This window comes from Wolffia australiana, chromosome 3 (genome assembly GCF_029677425.1).
Source record: "Wolffia australiana isolate 7733 chromosome 3, ASM2967742v1".
In the NCBI taxonomy this organism is placed as follows: Eukaryota; Viridiplantae; Streptophyta; class Magnoliopsida; order Alismatales; family Araceae; genus Wolffia; species Wolffia australiana.
In genome coordinates, this window is record NC_135837.1 from 21,433,987 (window position 1) to 21,447,657 (window position 13,671).

The 13,671-nt window shown below is 42.4% G+C and overlaps 1 non-coding gene across 1 annotated transcript; it reads left to right on the forward strand.

Annotated features, from left to right (window-relative positions):
- The first annotated feature begins 12,836 nt into the window (after positions 1-12,836).
- Positions 12,837-12,942, forward strand: LOC144701576 (small nucleolar RNA R71). The gene has a single exon (XR_013581060.1). It is a non-coding gene; the product is annotated as a small nucleolar RNA R71 (small nucleolar RNA).
- Positions 12,943-13,671: the final 729 nt, after the last annotated feature.

A 13,671-nucleotide genomic window follows, 5' to 3' on the forward strand; every position in this document is an offset into this window, starting at 1 on the left:
AATTTAGATATATCCTGCTTTATTTCAAGTCATATATACAATAGTATATTTAAACTTTATTCAAAACACACAACTGTTCATGACATATTCTAGATGCTTGGATTCAAATTATTTTAAATGCAGTGGAATTCTGGACTAGAGTGATAATGATAATATTGGAATGATCAAGAAATTCTTGATTTTTTTAAGGATCAACACAATCTAGATAAGGTTGGTAGAATGTAATATTTTGGGGACAAATGACAGATCTCAAACGAATACGAAATTGCTGAGATAATAATTCTTTTTATGGGTTTCTATTGCAAACTATTCAAACCTAGAAGTGATTTTGATTAAGTGGTAAGAGAAAATGTATATTCTTCTCATGCAAGATTTTTTGCAATGAGCACGTGAGACCTTATAAAATGAAATTTTACTAACGTCAGCATTGAAATCATAAGTTGATCTCCAGCTATGATCATGCTAGCCAAACACTTTTGGAGGAACATCTCAAAGATCCGTTTACCATTGATCATCACTCCTAAAATAGAGATTGAGATGCAAGAGGAAGAAGAACTAATGATAATTGACCCTTCTTGAATTTATTATGAGCCATCAAATCATATCTTCTCCTCTGTGATATGCCATATCTGATGGACATATATGTGGCCGGCAAGCCAATCACACATTTCACATCTGGTTCGATGTTCATTGGTAGAACATATTCATTATAATGCACATGTGATGCTTATAATGAAGTCCATTAATACATGTTCGGGCTTAGTGAATTATGATGAGATTGTAATACGGAGATCACTAGTCTTTAAGCATGTGTTCTAAACATTCCTATTCGAAGGATACACGAGAAGGACATCGAAGTATCCGGAAAGAATAGTACTATCTAGCTTCATTCATATGATGAGTATGGCCGGTCCCGTAGCCATTAGTGGGGAGACACTAATGATAGATAGTGGGTCCTCGGAGATCCACGTGTCATCGGATGATGGTCGCCCCTGCCAATGGACTAGGAAAGAACGGCCAACTCGCTCCCCCTCAGCGTGAATTACCTCCTGTAGTATCGTTTCTATCGCGTCTTGCCGTACAAGGAGGGGAAACGGAGAAGGAGTGGGTTTGGTCTCACTTTCACTACTATTAAGGCTCAATTGGCTGTGAGGCTCGATGATGGGTGGCGAAGGCTGGTATCGGGATAAGGCACTGACGTTAAACGTCAAACTAATCCCCCAATTTGGCGGGATGCTCACGACATAGGCGTTGTCGTTGATCTGTTGGGCAATCGGGAAAGGCCCGGCGCTACGAGCATGGAGCCGTGGCGACCCAGGAGAGAACCTCTCGGGCCTCAATCTGACCAGGACCAGTTCTCCCTCAGAGAACGACATGGACCTACGACCCTTACCCGCTGATGCCTTATACTGCTCATTCATGGATGCAATGTAAAAAAAACAAATGGATGCAATGATGCATGTTCTACTACTTAATGCATGTACGAAGAACGGAATCCAAACAGTTAGTATGATTACCTACATGAATGATATCTAGTGTCCATGAAGTAATTGACCATAGTTTAGTTTCAAACAATGCCAAACTAGTACGGTTCACCATTGGGCAAACAGTGAACTCGATCCATGCGAGGTAAACATCCTAGTATGTGGGGGGTATAGACCCACGGTGGACTGCAGTACATTCCTTGGAATGTAATATAAATCCAGTGCAAATTTAAAAATACTAGAAATCGCGTTGAGGGGTGAGTTGTTTGGACGCGTGTGAAGAAGAGCCCCAGAGGCTGCGGGATAGCGAAAGGACGAAGGAATGGTGAAGGCGGTGGTGGATCTGGCAGCGGGGCGGTCGGTGGGCTCGATAGTACCTCTAGAATGAGTCTCCTTTCATTATATTGTGACGTTCGACGGTCGGATGACATATCGACGGGATAACCGTGAAGGTGCATCATGTGTTGGGCTAAGGTAATGAATGGAGTCACTAGATGTATCTTTCTAGTGGTGCATTGTCTCGACATCTCCTATCAATGTCATCATGCTGATGATGGGCACACTTGGTTTGCTTAACATGTTGTGAGCTAAGTGGTTCCCCAGATTCTTTTGCACTTGACACTAGTGGAGGGGGCTGTCCATAGTGAGCAGGTGACATGTATGAATCACATGATGCCAGCTTGGTCGGTTGTCTTGAATGGTGTGCAAGGGGCTCGTGTGCCGCACAACTCAATGAGGGCGCAAACGGTAAGTAGGATGACTGTGGTATATGAGGTGGGTAGGGGTTCGGCCTCCTTGGTGGTGCTCGAGATGGTGCTAGAGGCTCCTGGTATTGGCCAAGTGCGGGTACGTGCGTCGACACGTAATAGTGCGGGTGGGCAGAACTACCACCATATGTGGCTGCCTCCGGGCGACGAGTAGTGCGGTGATACCGTGGAGAGTTCGCACCGGTATCTGATTAGGGTTGTTGGCCATCTCGTGAGGATGCCCCGGTCATCATGATGCCGAGAACTCTGGTTCTCATGCGGGCAGTAGTTCCTATCCGTGGATAGGAACGGTCGTCGAGTAATAGTGTGCAGGATACTCATTCCGAGGGTGGGAGTTTTTCGACGTTCTCCGTAGTAGTGCTCCCAGTCTTCTCGTAGGTGGTAGCAAGGTGGAGGCGCCTCAGGATCCCGGGGTCGTCCATGGTAGTAATGAGGATGTACATCCCCATGATAACCTATATGAGAGAGTACCTCCTCTCGGAGTGGATAACTCGCATCGTGATAGTACGGAGGACTATCTCGGGATTGACATCTATAGCTTTCAGGTTGGCTGTATTGGTCTGATCGATCCTCGTAGTAAACATCTCGGTGAGGTGCCGGTTGATAGGGTGGCCGCTCCTCTGGGTATCCGTTGGGATGAGGTCGTCTCGGTGGCAACGGGGAGTGTGCTGGATAAGCATGCACCCGGTGAGGGGAGTATGCCGTGGGCCTCCTTGGTCGAGACAAATTGTCGGGGGTATAATCCCAACTGGGGGGGCGGTCATAATCCACTGTGTATCTCGGCGCCACTCGAGGTGGTGCCGGGGCCTCCTCGTATGGGTCCCGGGCATGAGTGGGTGCAGCCCGATAGTGTGGCTAAGTGGAATTGTCGCCATAAGTGGCGACGTCCGATCGACGTGCGACAGGTGGTGACCGTGGGCTACCCGGGCGGGAAGAATAGTGCGATGCATCTCGCACCGGTATGCGGTTGGGGTTGAGCACCCCGTCCTCTGGGTAGTCGTGACGCCAAGAACCTCTAGTCTCGGGTGGATAGTAGTTCCTATCCGGACGAGAGGAACGGTCGTCATAGTAGCGGGGTGCTGGCCTATCCTCCCGTGGTGGGGATCTCCGCCTGTCTTTGCGGTCGTACTCCCGTGGCGGGGATCCTCGTCGGTCGTCGCGGTGATACTCCCGGGGAGGGGATCGTCGGCGGTCATCACGGTCATACTCCCATTCGTCAGCTCGTTGGTATCGAGGAGGTGGGACCTCGGGGCCTCGAGGTCGGTACTCCGGGGCAGAATGCTCCTGCATGGGAGCTTTTCCCGGTCGTCGGGAAACATCTCGAGCCAAGGGCTCGTCATAGGCCTCGTCTACCGGTGCCCTACGAGTAGGGATGGCGGTAGAAGATCTCCGGTATTCGGATGCTTGAGGTGATCGTGTATGAACCATCCTATGGTCAACCATTCATGGCCTAAAAAATGCCTAGGGGTATGCGCGTGATGGATGAAATGTTATGACGTGTGAAATGCCGATGAACCAATAGGATGTGCACAATATGATGTAAATGATTTTCAAAATAATGACGTGCACAATCCAATAAAATTTCTTTAGTGATATGCTACTGACCGTGTTAAGCGAAAGCTAACACGACCGGCTCTGATACCAATATGATGTGATACGACGACGGCCGGGATCGATCGGCGCGTTTCACGTCACAGGGTTATGATGCGAATGTATGGGATGTAAGCCGAATGATGAGAAAATACAAATGAGCAGATAAGGACTTGACGGATAACGACGTCGGCCGTACCGATCAATGAGAGACGAGTGATCCTAAGATCAAACTCCCAATGACCCGCTGGACCTACTAGACGTCTATTAGGTGAGGGGCATCTAACAGCCCTAGAGCATTCGGCGTCCAAGTCGGATGACAGTCCGTCTACCACAAGAATCCCTATGCTTGACAAGGTGGCTAGTCCTATCCGATGATGTTCGAGAATATCACGGTAGCGGACGCGATAGGGGAAGACGAGACTGTCGAAGATAATAATACTGGAGTTTATAGAGGGGAGACGAGACTGACCTTTGTATCGCTTAGTCCAAGGCGTCCAAGTCGTCGAGCGGATGCTTAGTGTCGGGTCGTGCGGACGAGTGTCGTTGGCGAGGACAAAACAGGGTGCGGACGGTGCGGTCGTAACTACCAGCAGAGAGCTGAGTCCACGGGTGGCGTGCAACAAAAGTCGGAGCAGAGGGCGCACAAGGCGCGCGCTTGGCTGGCGCACGGCGTAGTCGTGTGGGCGGGCAAGTGATGAGCCAAAAATAGGGGTGAAAATTACGCAAATTTTTAGCCCTTGTCGTTGTGAATTTTTGGCTTATGCAATAAAATTTATAAAACTCTACTTAATATGTATAGTGATAAGTATGAGTGTCGTCCAAGGGAGGCAAGTAGGAATTTCAATTTGATTTAATTTTTGGTGTTTTAGATCCTAATTAGAGTGAATTTGATCTTCAATGAGGATCAAGTCACCCTAATTAGGTGAGAATTTAGAGAGGGGGGTAGGAGAGATGGGAAGATTAGAAGAATTGTGGGCTCTAGATTGAATTAATTGATCCAATTGGATGGATCAAAGAATTCAATTAGAGAGGTTGGAAGAAATTTTTGATTTAAGTTTTGGTTGGTTTTGAGAATTTGCTAAATCAGAAATAAAAAGGGAAATCTTAATCTCCTAAGAATTAAAACTAAATTTTTTAGAGTTTTCTTTTGGAATGCAATTGAATGCCAAGGTAAATCCCTCAATTTCTCCTCTCAATCCTAATCAGGGCTTGTACATGCCGCTCAAGCCAAGCGATTTAGAAGTTCAGATCAGAATAGAGATGAAGAAACAAACAACTTAACCTAATTCATTCAAAATGCATAAAAGTTCAAATACAATAAAGGAAAAAAAGTACCAGATAACTTGATCCAAGCTAGAGCTCCTCCCTGTCTTGCAGCTGTGATAGAGCACCATCCAGAATGAGCTCCCCCTCTCGAAATTCAGCTTTTATACTTAGGTTATAGGGTAAAAATCACCATTTTACCCCCATTTAGTACTTAATATTTATCTATCAATGTAGGCTAGATCTGAATGATCTAACCATACAGATAGAAAGAGGGGATCAAGACGAACAAATCCATAAAAAAATCATCTCAATCGGACTTCAGGATCAAAAGTTATTAATAAATCAATTTTAAACCAATTTAATCCATTAGATTTAAAATTGATTTATTTATTAGTTTCGTTTTAAACACGCAATGACGTGTCGCTCTCTCATTGGCTGGCGCATTTTGAATCCTCCTTTTGCAGAAAAGTCCATTAAAAGCCTGGAATTGCTTTTGGGCCGCCCAAAAGTAATTACGTATATGCCCCTAGCGCACTCTCTCCTCCAATTTCTCCTAAAACATTAAAAATATATATTAAAAATTGCAATAAAACCCTGAATGATTTTAAATAGGATCTTTACGCCTGCCGTGGCGACCGAGAGCTGTTTTCAGGGTCTTTTTGCAATGAAACGTTGCAAAAAGGCCCCGAAAAGTCTAGAAATTGCATAAATACATTTTTTTCTCCTATAAATATGCCCTTTTTTCATAGAATAAATGCATTTCTTCTTGAAATAAATCCCAGAAAATTCCTAAAAATTCGTAAAAAATTCTAGAAAATTCTAGAAAATTCCCTGATTAATTTCCATGTTGATAAATGTCGAAATAAACTTTTAATGTGCCATTTTCATCCAAAATAATTATTTGAGCTTCAATAAATCCTTAAAAATTCATATAATTAACAGAAAATTAGGGAAAAATCAGAAATTACTTGGAAGCATTATTTTTGTGTAAATATATGATAACAACCCAAATTTAAGCCTTTTAAATGCATAAATCATGCTAATAACATGAAATAAAGACCGAAATTAGGGTGTTATCATATACCCCCCTACTTAGACATTGCTAGTCCCTTAGCAACATCTAAGTACTTTGCTGAATTATCATCTCTTTCATCCTGTAAGTCAGACAACATGTGTGGGAAGTGTTAAGTGTATCAATCACAAGCCGAACTAAAACACTAAATGACATTTTGAGCTCCGACCTTTTCAGGAATGTGGGGTTTCTTTCTCCTTGGCTTGGATGCCTAAGTGGATGAGAAGGGAGTGTACTTGTTTCTAGGTATAACGCTATACTCCTCAGGTAAACTCTCTCCACTCATGTGCAGCTGGTCTCACATCTCTAGCGAGCAAGATCACTCTCTCCCGGGGTGACGGCCACCTAGTACTTGCCTCTCCATTAGCCTTTTCTCTTTCCTAAGAATAGAAGAAGCCATTTCCTCCTCCTGTTGAGCACAGAATATTGAACACAACGAGAAGAGTACATGATAGAGTTGTGATGGGGGAGAATGAGACTTTGTGAAAGAATTAGGGTGAGCATGAACAATGAGAGATTTATGGTCCAACGGGTGTTGTGCTACCTTGGATAACCTACTCCCAAGATTTTTAGAGGAAGTGAGGGAGATAGAAGAGATGAGACCAATGTGATGATATAGAGAATAAAGACCATCTTGCCCTGAATTGAAAGTCAAAACCAGAAATGGTGCAAGTCAAACCCCTCCTTTCTCTTTGTCTTCTTCTCATTCCTCTTGTCTTTTTTTTTTTCTTTTTTTCTTTTTTTTTTTCGAACTCTTTTTTTTTCTTTTTCTTTTTTTTTCTTTTTTTTTTTTGTATATCAAACAAAGAGGATAACAACAAATGAAACACTTTCCATGACTTGAATGGTTTTTTAAATATTTTATCACAACCAGCATGAGTGTCTTAACAATCACATTGGTCTATGGAGAAGAGATAGAAGAACGAGATTTAGATGATGCAGAGCGAATTATTGACAGAAAAGATACAAAGAGGCAGTATCGTAGTGATACCGTGGAAAGTGAGATAGACGTACTTGGGAGATAAGCATATCCTCGGTAGCGGAAGCAAGGTGGTGGAGTCAAGTTGTGATGGATATGGCGTGAAGCGTGTGGAACAATAAGGTGAATGAAGTGGTGGATTCCGTGCATAGGACTCGGAGAATGGCTGCTCACTATTTTGGAATGAAAGTAGGCTAATGGGGAGACGAAATGCATAAGTGGGATCGGCTATTAGAGTTGATGGAATGGGGGCTCTCAGTTCACTCGTCACTCCCCTTTGAAGCATAGAGCTTCTACCCTTGACTTTCCATCATCTAATCACCTACTAGACACCCTCCCAATTTGAAATTGAATCCACATCGCCCAAAATCACTTGTGTTGCACCTCAACATGTTCTTGATCCGCTCTAGGAGCCTAACTTCTCCACACTTGTTCCCAAACCATTGGATGAAAGAAAATTAATTCATGACTGTGCATGCTAAAGATTGTTTAATAAAAAAAAACAGGTTCAATTCATGTAGAATTCTGTAAAATTAAATGCATGAACCATAGTTTGTCACCTAAAAATGAACTATCTCCCCCCCATTAAAACCTGCATTGTCCTCAATGCAAAGCTACTAAAATCATGAAGAATAAAATTGAGGTTAGAGGGGCAAACAGTGATATGGAGGATATGGGGCCCTTTAGCATTGTGAACAAGAGATCCTGGCGATAACTCGGATTTGCTGAATTACATACTCCCGCAACCTGGTCAAAGTTACCACAAGAGATGCAACAAAAGTGAGGAGCTATAATAGTAAAAGAAAATAATGCAAAGAAAAAATGAATCCTAAAACGTAATGAAAAGAAAATAAATCTTATTGATGCTCTTAAGTAGAGGGTGATGTCGCCGCTTCTAAAGAAATGTCTTCATTAGGGGGGTGCGGCTCGTGTTCAAGGAAGGGTTTCAAACGCTGCCCATTGACCTTGAATTCAGCTCCATGTGTTGGATCTCGAACGAGAACAGACCCATTGTCGAAATGTTGACATACTACATAAGGTCCATCCCATCTTGATTTAAGCTTTCCTGGAAACAGTTTAAGTCGAGAATTATATAACCATACTTTTTGGCCATGGGCAAAAACCTTCCTGTGTATGTGTTGATCATGGAATGCTTTCATCTTGGCTTTGTAGATGCGTGAATTTTCGTATGCTTCGTTACGCAACTCCTCCAACTCATGCAGTTGCAATAAGCGATGGTCACCTGCATCATCTAACGATACGTTAAGTTTCTTGATAGCCCATAAAGCACGATGTTCAATTTCTAAAGGGAGATGACAAGCTTTTCCAAACACCAACCTGAATGGCGACATTCCTAACGGGGTTTTATATGCCGTCCGATATGCCCATAACGCATCCGGCAATTTGCTCGACCAATCCTTTCCATTAGGGTTAATAATTTTCTTCAAGATTTTTTTTATTTCTCTATTGGAGACTTCCACTTGGCCATTGGCTTGAGGATGATACGGAGTGGTAAGCCGATGATGAACTCCATATCGTTTTAACAACTCTTTAAAGACTTTGTTATTGAAATGAGTTCCACCATCGCTAATAATGGCTCGTGGGCATCCAAACCGAGAGAAAATATTATCCTTGACAAATTTAACAACTTCTTTATGATCATTTTTTCGTGTTGGTATGGCTACCCACTTAGAGACATAATCTACACCTACCAAAATATATTCATAGCCCAAAGAAGGAGGAAAGGGTCCCATGAAATCAATGCCCCAAAGATCAAACAACTCAACTTCAAGGATAGGGTTTAAAGGCATAGCGGCATTGCGACTTACATTGACCACCGCTTGACATCGAATGCATCTCTTGCAGAATTCATATGCATCCCGATGAAGATGAGGCCAATAAAATCCACATTGTAGGACCTTATGTGCCGTTATCTTGGAGGCGTAGTGTCCTCCGCATAAGGATGAGTGACATGATTCCAAGACTCTCCATTGTTCATCCTCGGTATACATCTCCTAAAAATTTGATCGACGCCTAATCTAAATAATTCAGGCTCATCCCAATAGTAATACTTGATATCCTTAAAAAACTTTTTTCTATCATCATAATCCCAACCTTGAGGCAATTGCCCGATTACTAAGTAGTTTACTATATGAGCATACCAAGGCAATTTCCGTGTAGAAATTTCTAAAATATGCTCATCAGGAAAAGAATCTGTGATGGGAGTTAGGGCTGGCAATGATAGGCGGAGAGGTGATCAGCCGCACCATTATCCACTCCCCGCCTGTCTTTAATTTCAATATCGAATTCTTGCATAAGTAGGATCCATCTCATTAATCTAGGTTTTGTCTCTTTCTTACTTAACAAATGTCTAAGTGCAGCATGATCTGAAAAGATTATAATCTTACTCCCTATTAGGTAAGATCGAAATTTATCCAAAGCAAAGACGATTGCAAGTAATTCCTTCTCTGTGGTAGAGTAATTTACCTGAGCGTCGAGAGTCTTACTTGCATAATAAATAGCTGTCGGTTTCTTGTCTTTGCGTTGTCCCAACACAGCTCCCACTGCATAATCTGAAGCATCACAAAAAATCTCAAAGGGTTCACTCCAATTTGGAGCTTGTAAGATGGGAGCCGTAACTAATGCTTCTTTAATCAAATTAAAAGCCAAATTGCATTCATCATTCAAAATAAGTTCTTTGTCTTTAGATAGAAGCAAAGTGAGAGGTTTAGCCACTTTGGCAAAATCTTTAATTAAAACGACGATAAAAGCCGGCATGGCCCAAAAAACCCCTAAGTTGCTTTAGGGTCGATGGAAGTGGAAGCTCCTTGATGATCTCGATCTTTGCCTTGTCCACAGCCAGCCCCTCCTTGCTGATATGATGACCTAAGACGATCCCCCTGTCCACCATAAAATGGGATTTCTCCCAACTGAGCACTAACTTGTTTTCTTCGCAAATCTGTAACACTTTATCCAAGTTAGACAAACAAGACCCAAAAGATTCACCAAACACGGAAAAGTCATCCATGAAAACTTCAAGACATGTACCAATTAAATCAAAAAACATTGCACTCATACACCTTTGAAAGGTTGCTGGTGCATTACAAAGTCCAAATGGCATTTTTCTAAAAGCAAATGTTCCTAAAGGACATGTGAGCGTAGTTTTATCTTGGTCACTTTCATGAATGCTAATTTGATTATATCCTGAGTACCCATCCAAGAAACAATAAAAACTCTGTCCAGCTAATTTTTCAAGTATTTGATCAATGAAAGGTAGAGGATAATGGTCTTTTTTTGTTGCTAGATTTAACTTTCGGTAATCTATGCATACTCGCCAACTCGATGCTACCCTCGTCTGGATCTCTTCTCCATCCTGATTCTTTTGGACAGTAATCCCTGTTTTTAGGTACCACATGAATTGGACTCACCCACTTACTATCTGAAATTGGGTAAATGAATCCTGCTTTCAGCCATTTGGTAATCTCCTTCGACACCACATCGTAAAGATAAGGATTTAATCTACGTTGATGCTGAACTGATGGTTTGGATCCTTCCTCGATAAAAATTCTATGCTGACAGATATCAGGACTAATTCCCTTGATGTCGTCTATGGTCCATCCAATAGCGCTCTTATGCTGTCGTAAGACATCTAATAGGTTAACTTCCTGCTCTAAAGTGAGGGTTGAAGAGATAATTACTGGATATGTCTTTCTTGGACCTAAAAAAACATATTTAAGGTGAGAAGGAAGAGGTTTCAATTCTAATTCTTCAGTGGGCGTAGATCTGTAGTTATTCATGTTTTCACCCTTCATTTCACCATGGTCGTCCTTCTCCTCCTCATAGGCACTCTCATTCACCGCCATCACCTCATAGATTACTTTCCCTATAACATGGCATTCATCATTTTCATCATCTAGGGAACATGTATAAATGTCTTCCTGGCTACTATTGGGATACTTCATCAATTGAGAGATTGGTAACTCAACCTCTTCTTTTCCCATGCGCAATTTGATTTTTCCTGCATTCCAATCTGTGTTCACTCTTGCGGTAGCTAGGAATGGCCGTCCTAAAATAATCGGTGCATGACTAATTTTTCCTGAAATTTTTACATCCACTACTATAAAATCGACAGGAAATGAACACTTTTCTACTTTCATCACCACATCCACCAACTGTCCACACGGTCTTCTAATTGATCCGTCCGCTAACTGCAATTCTAAATTTACAGGTTGTAATTCACCAAATTTAAAAGTCTCAAGTAGGGCCTTAGGCATGATATTCACACTTGCTCCTGAATCAAGTAAAGCTTTGGTGAATACTTCCCCCCTAATTTCGCATTTGATCACTGGTGCTCCCGGATCCTTGCGCTTTTGAGGTAATTCATGCAGAAAAATTGAACTAATATTCTCAGAAAGTTGAATCCTCTTTTGCTTCCTAGGAGGTGTACACAGGTTTTTCACAAATTTGGAATAATCAGGGATGTACTGGATCGCATCTAAAACAGGAATTTCGACCGTAGCCTCTTTCAAATACTCAAGAAGCGGGCTGTCTTTCGATTTTTCTTTCTTCGCTTGTAAGGCACTAGGGAAAGGGATAGGTGGGCAATATGTTTTGGGGTTGGGTTCCTTTTCCAGATTTTCCTCTACCCCTTCATCCTCATCCTTTTCTACTTCCTCTAACTTATCCTCCACTTCATTTCGTTTCTCTATAGCTGCAAATGGATTAGCCAACTCTTTCCCACTCCTAAGTTTTGATATAGCACTCAGCTCTCCTATTTCTTGTTGTTCAGTCAATGCATGCATGTCATGAATATGCTCATTAACTACACTACACATGTCATCAACATAAAGTAAATTGCTAAGATTAATACAGGCCTGAGTAGGAGTTTACCTGATTTGGCGCCCATCTTCATAGGGTCTTCACACGCACCTTGCGGTGCTCCCGTCGCAAATTGTTGACCGCTGTGAAGGCAGATCTCCGCCTTGAGCTTCTCCATCTCCCTCCGATGCCTCTCCTCCATTTCTTCAAAAGCTTGAGCATCCTCTTCTTGTCTTCTTGCAGCTCCTCGATAACCTTGGTGAGAGTCGCATTAGTGGGATCTGAAAAATTTCGTGGGTTGATAATGTTGTTGGTGTTGGGGATTGTTCGCCTTGGATTGGAACTGTTGTTGGGGTGGTCGGTTGTTGTTGTTCCATCCCTGTCCTCCTAAGTTTCCTCTAGTTCCCCATTGGACATTGCTCCCTTCTTGCCTGCCTATAGCATTCACTTCTGATATCATAGGGCATTCTTCTCCGGTGTGGCTATCACTTGAGCACATTTCACATCGATTTATTTGGTTGGGTGCTCTTCCGCTATTCTGACCTTGCCATAGTGAGATTATTTTTCATTCATCTTTTCCATGGCTTTTCCCATCATTACACCTATCTGTTTTCAATTCTATCCATAGTAATCTGGGGTTCAACCTCTAACATCCAACAGTCCACCTTTCCGAGGTAACCCTAACATTATCGGAGGCATCTTGGTGATAGGCTAAATTATCGGACATTTTTTGTAGTAGTGCCATAGCTTCGTCTTCATACATGTCAGCTATTGCTCCTCCACTCGAGATATCAACTCTGCCTCTCTCCACATCATTTAAGACTTCATAGAAAATTTGCACTAACTCCCATTTTTGAATGCCATTGTGGGGGCACTTCCTAATGAGCCCCATCAATCTCTCCCATGCTTCGCTAAATGTATCATTTCCCTGCTGAAAATTTCTAATTTCTCTTCTGAAAGAATTTGTCCTAGCCACTGTATAATATCTTTTTAAGAAGCTCTTCTCCATATCATTCCATGATTCAAAATTTGTTCCCAATGTTCTAAACCAATCCTTGGCTCTATCCTTAAGGGCATGAGGGAATAGTTTCATTCTCACAACTTCCTTTGAAATTCTGGGGTAAGTGCAACTATCACATGCTTCATAAAATTTTTCTAAGAAGTCATAGGGCTCTTCGTTTGCCTTCCCCAAAAAGGACGGTAATAGCTGAAATTGGTGTGGATCGATTCTAAACATCACATCTTCTCCAATCGGGGCAGATATCCTGGTTAAGATGGGGGTTTCTGCTGGTGTGGAATACTCTCTAATCCTCCTCCGTCCATCGTTAACTACCTCAGGGTTTCCTATTCCATTACCTATTGGGTCCATTGGCAGGTCTAGTCAATATCTCCTCTACAAATGTGGGTTCGGTGAAAGACGACTCGGGTGTGGTGGAATCTACTACAGGGGGATTTCTGTCACTGCTCCCTGATTCAAATCCAGACCGAAGCTTCATACAAAACCACTAATTCAAACACAACACTCGTTAGTCGTTAAAAACCAAATACCGTCTTAAATCAAAATCAATAATAAGGAGACTTAACAAACTCGTGAGCAACAATTAACCACTGTGTTTACAAATAAAAATATGTTGAATTCCTAAGTGTTGCCTCCCCGGCAACGGCGCCAATTGATGAGCCGAAAATAGGGGT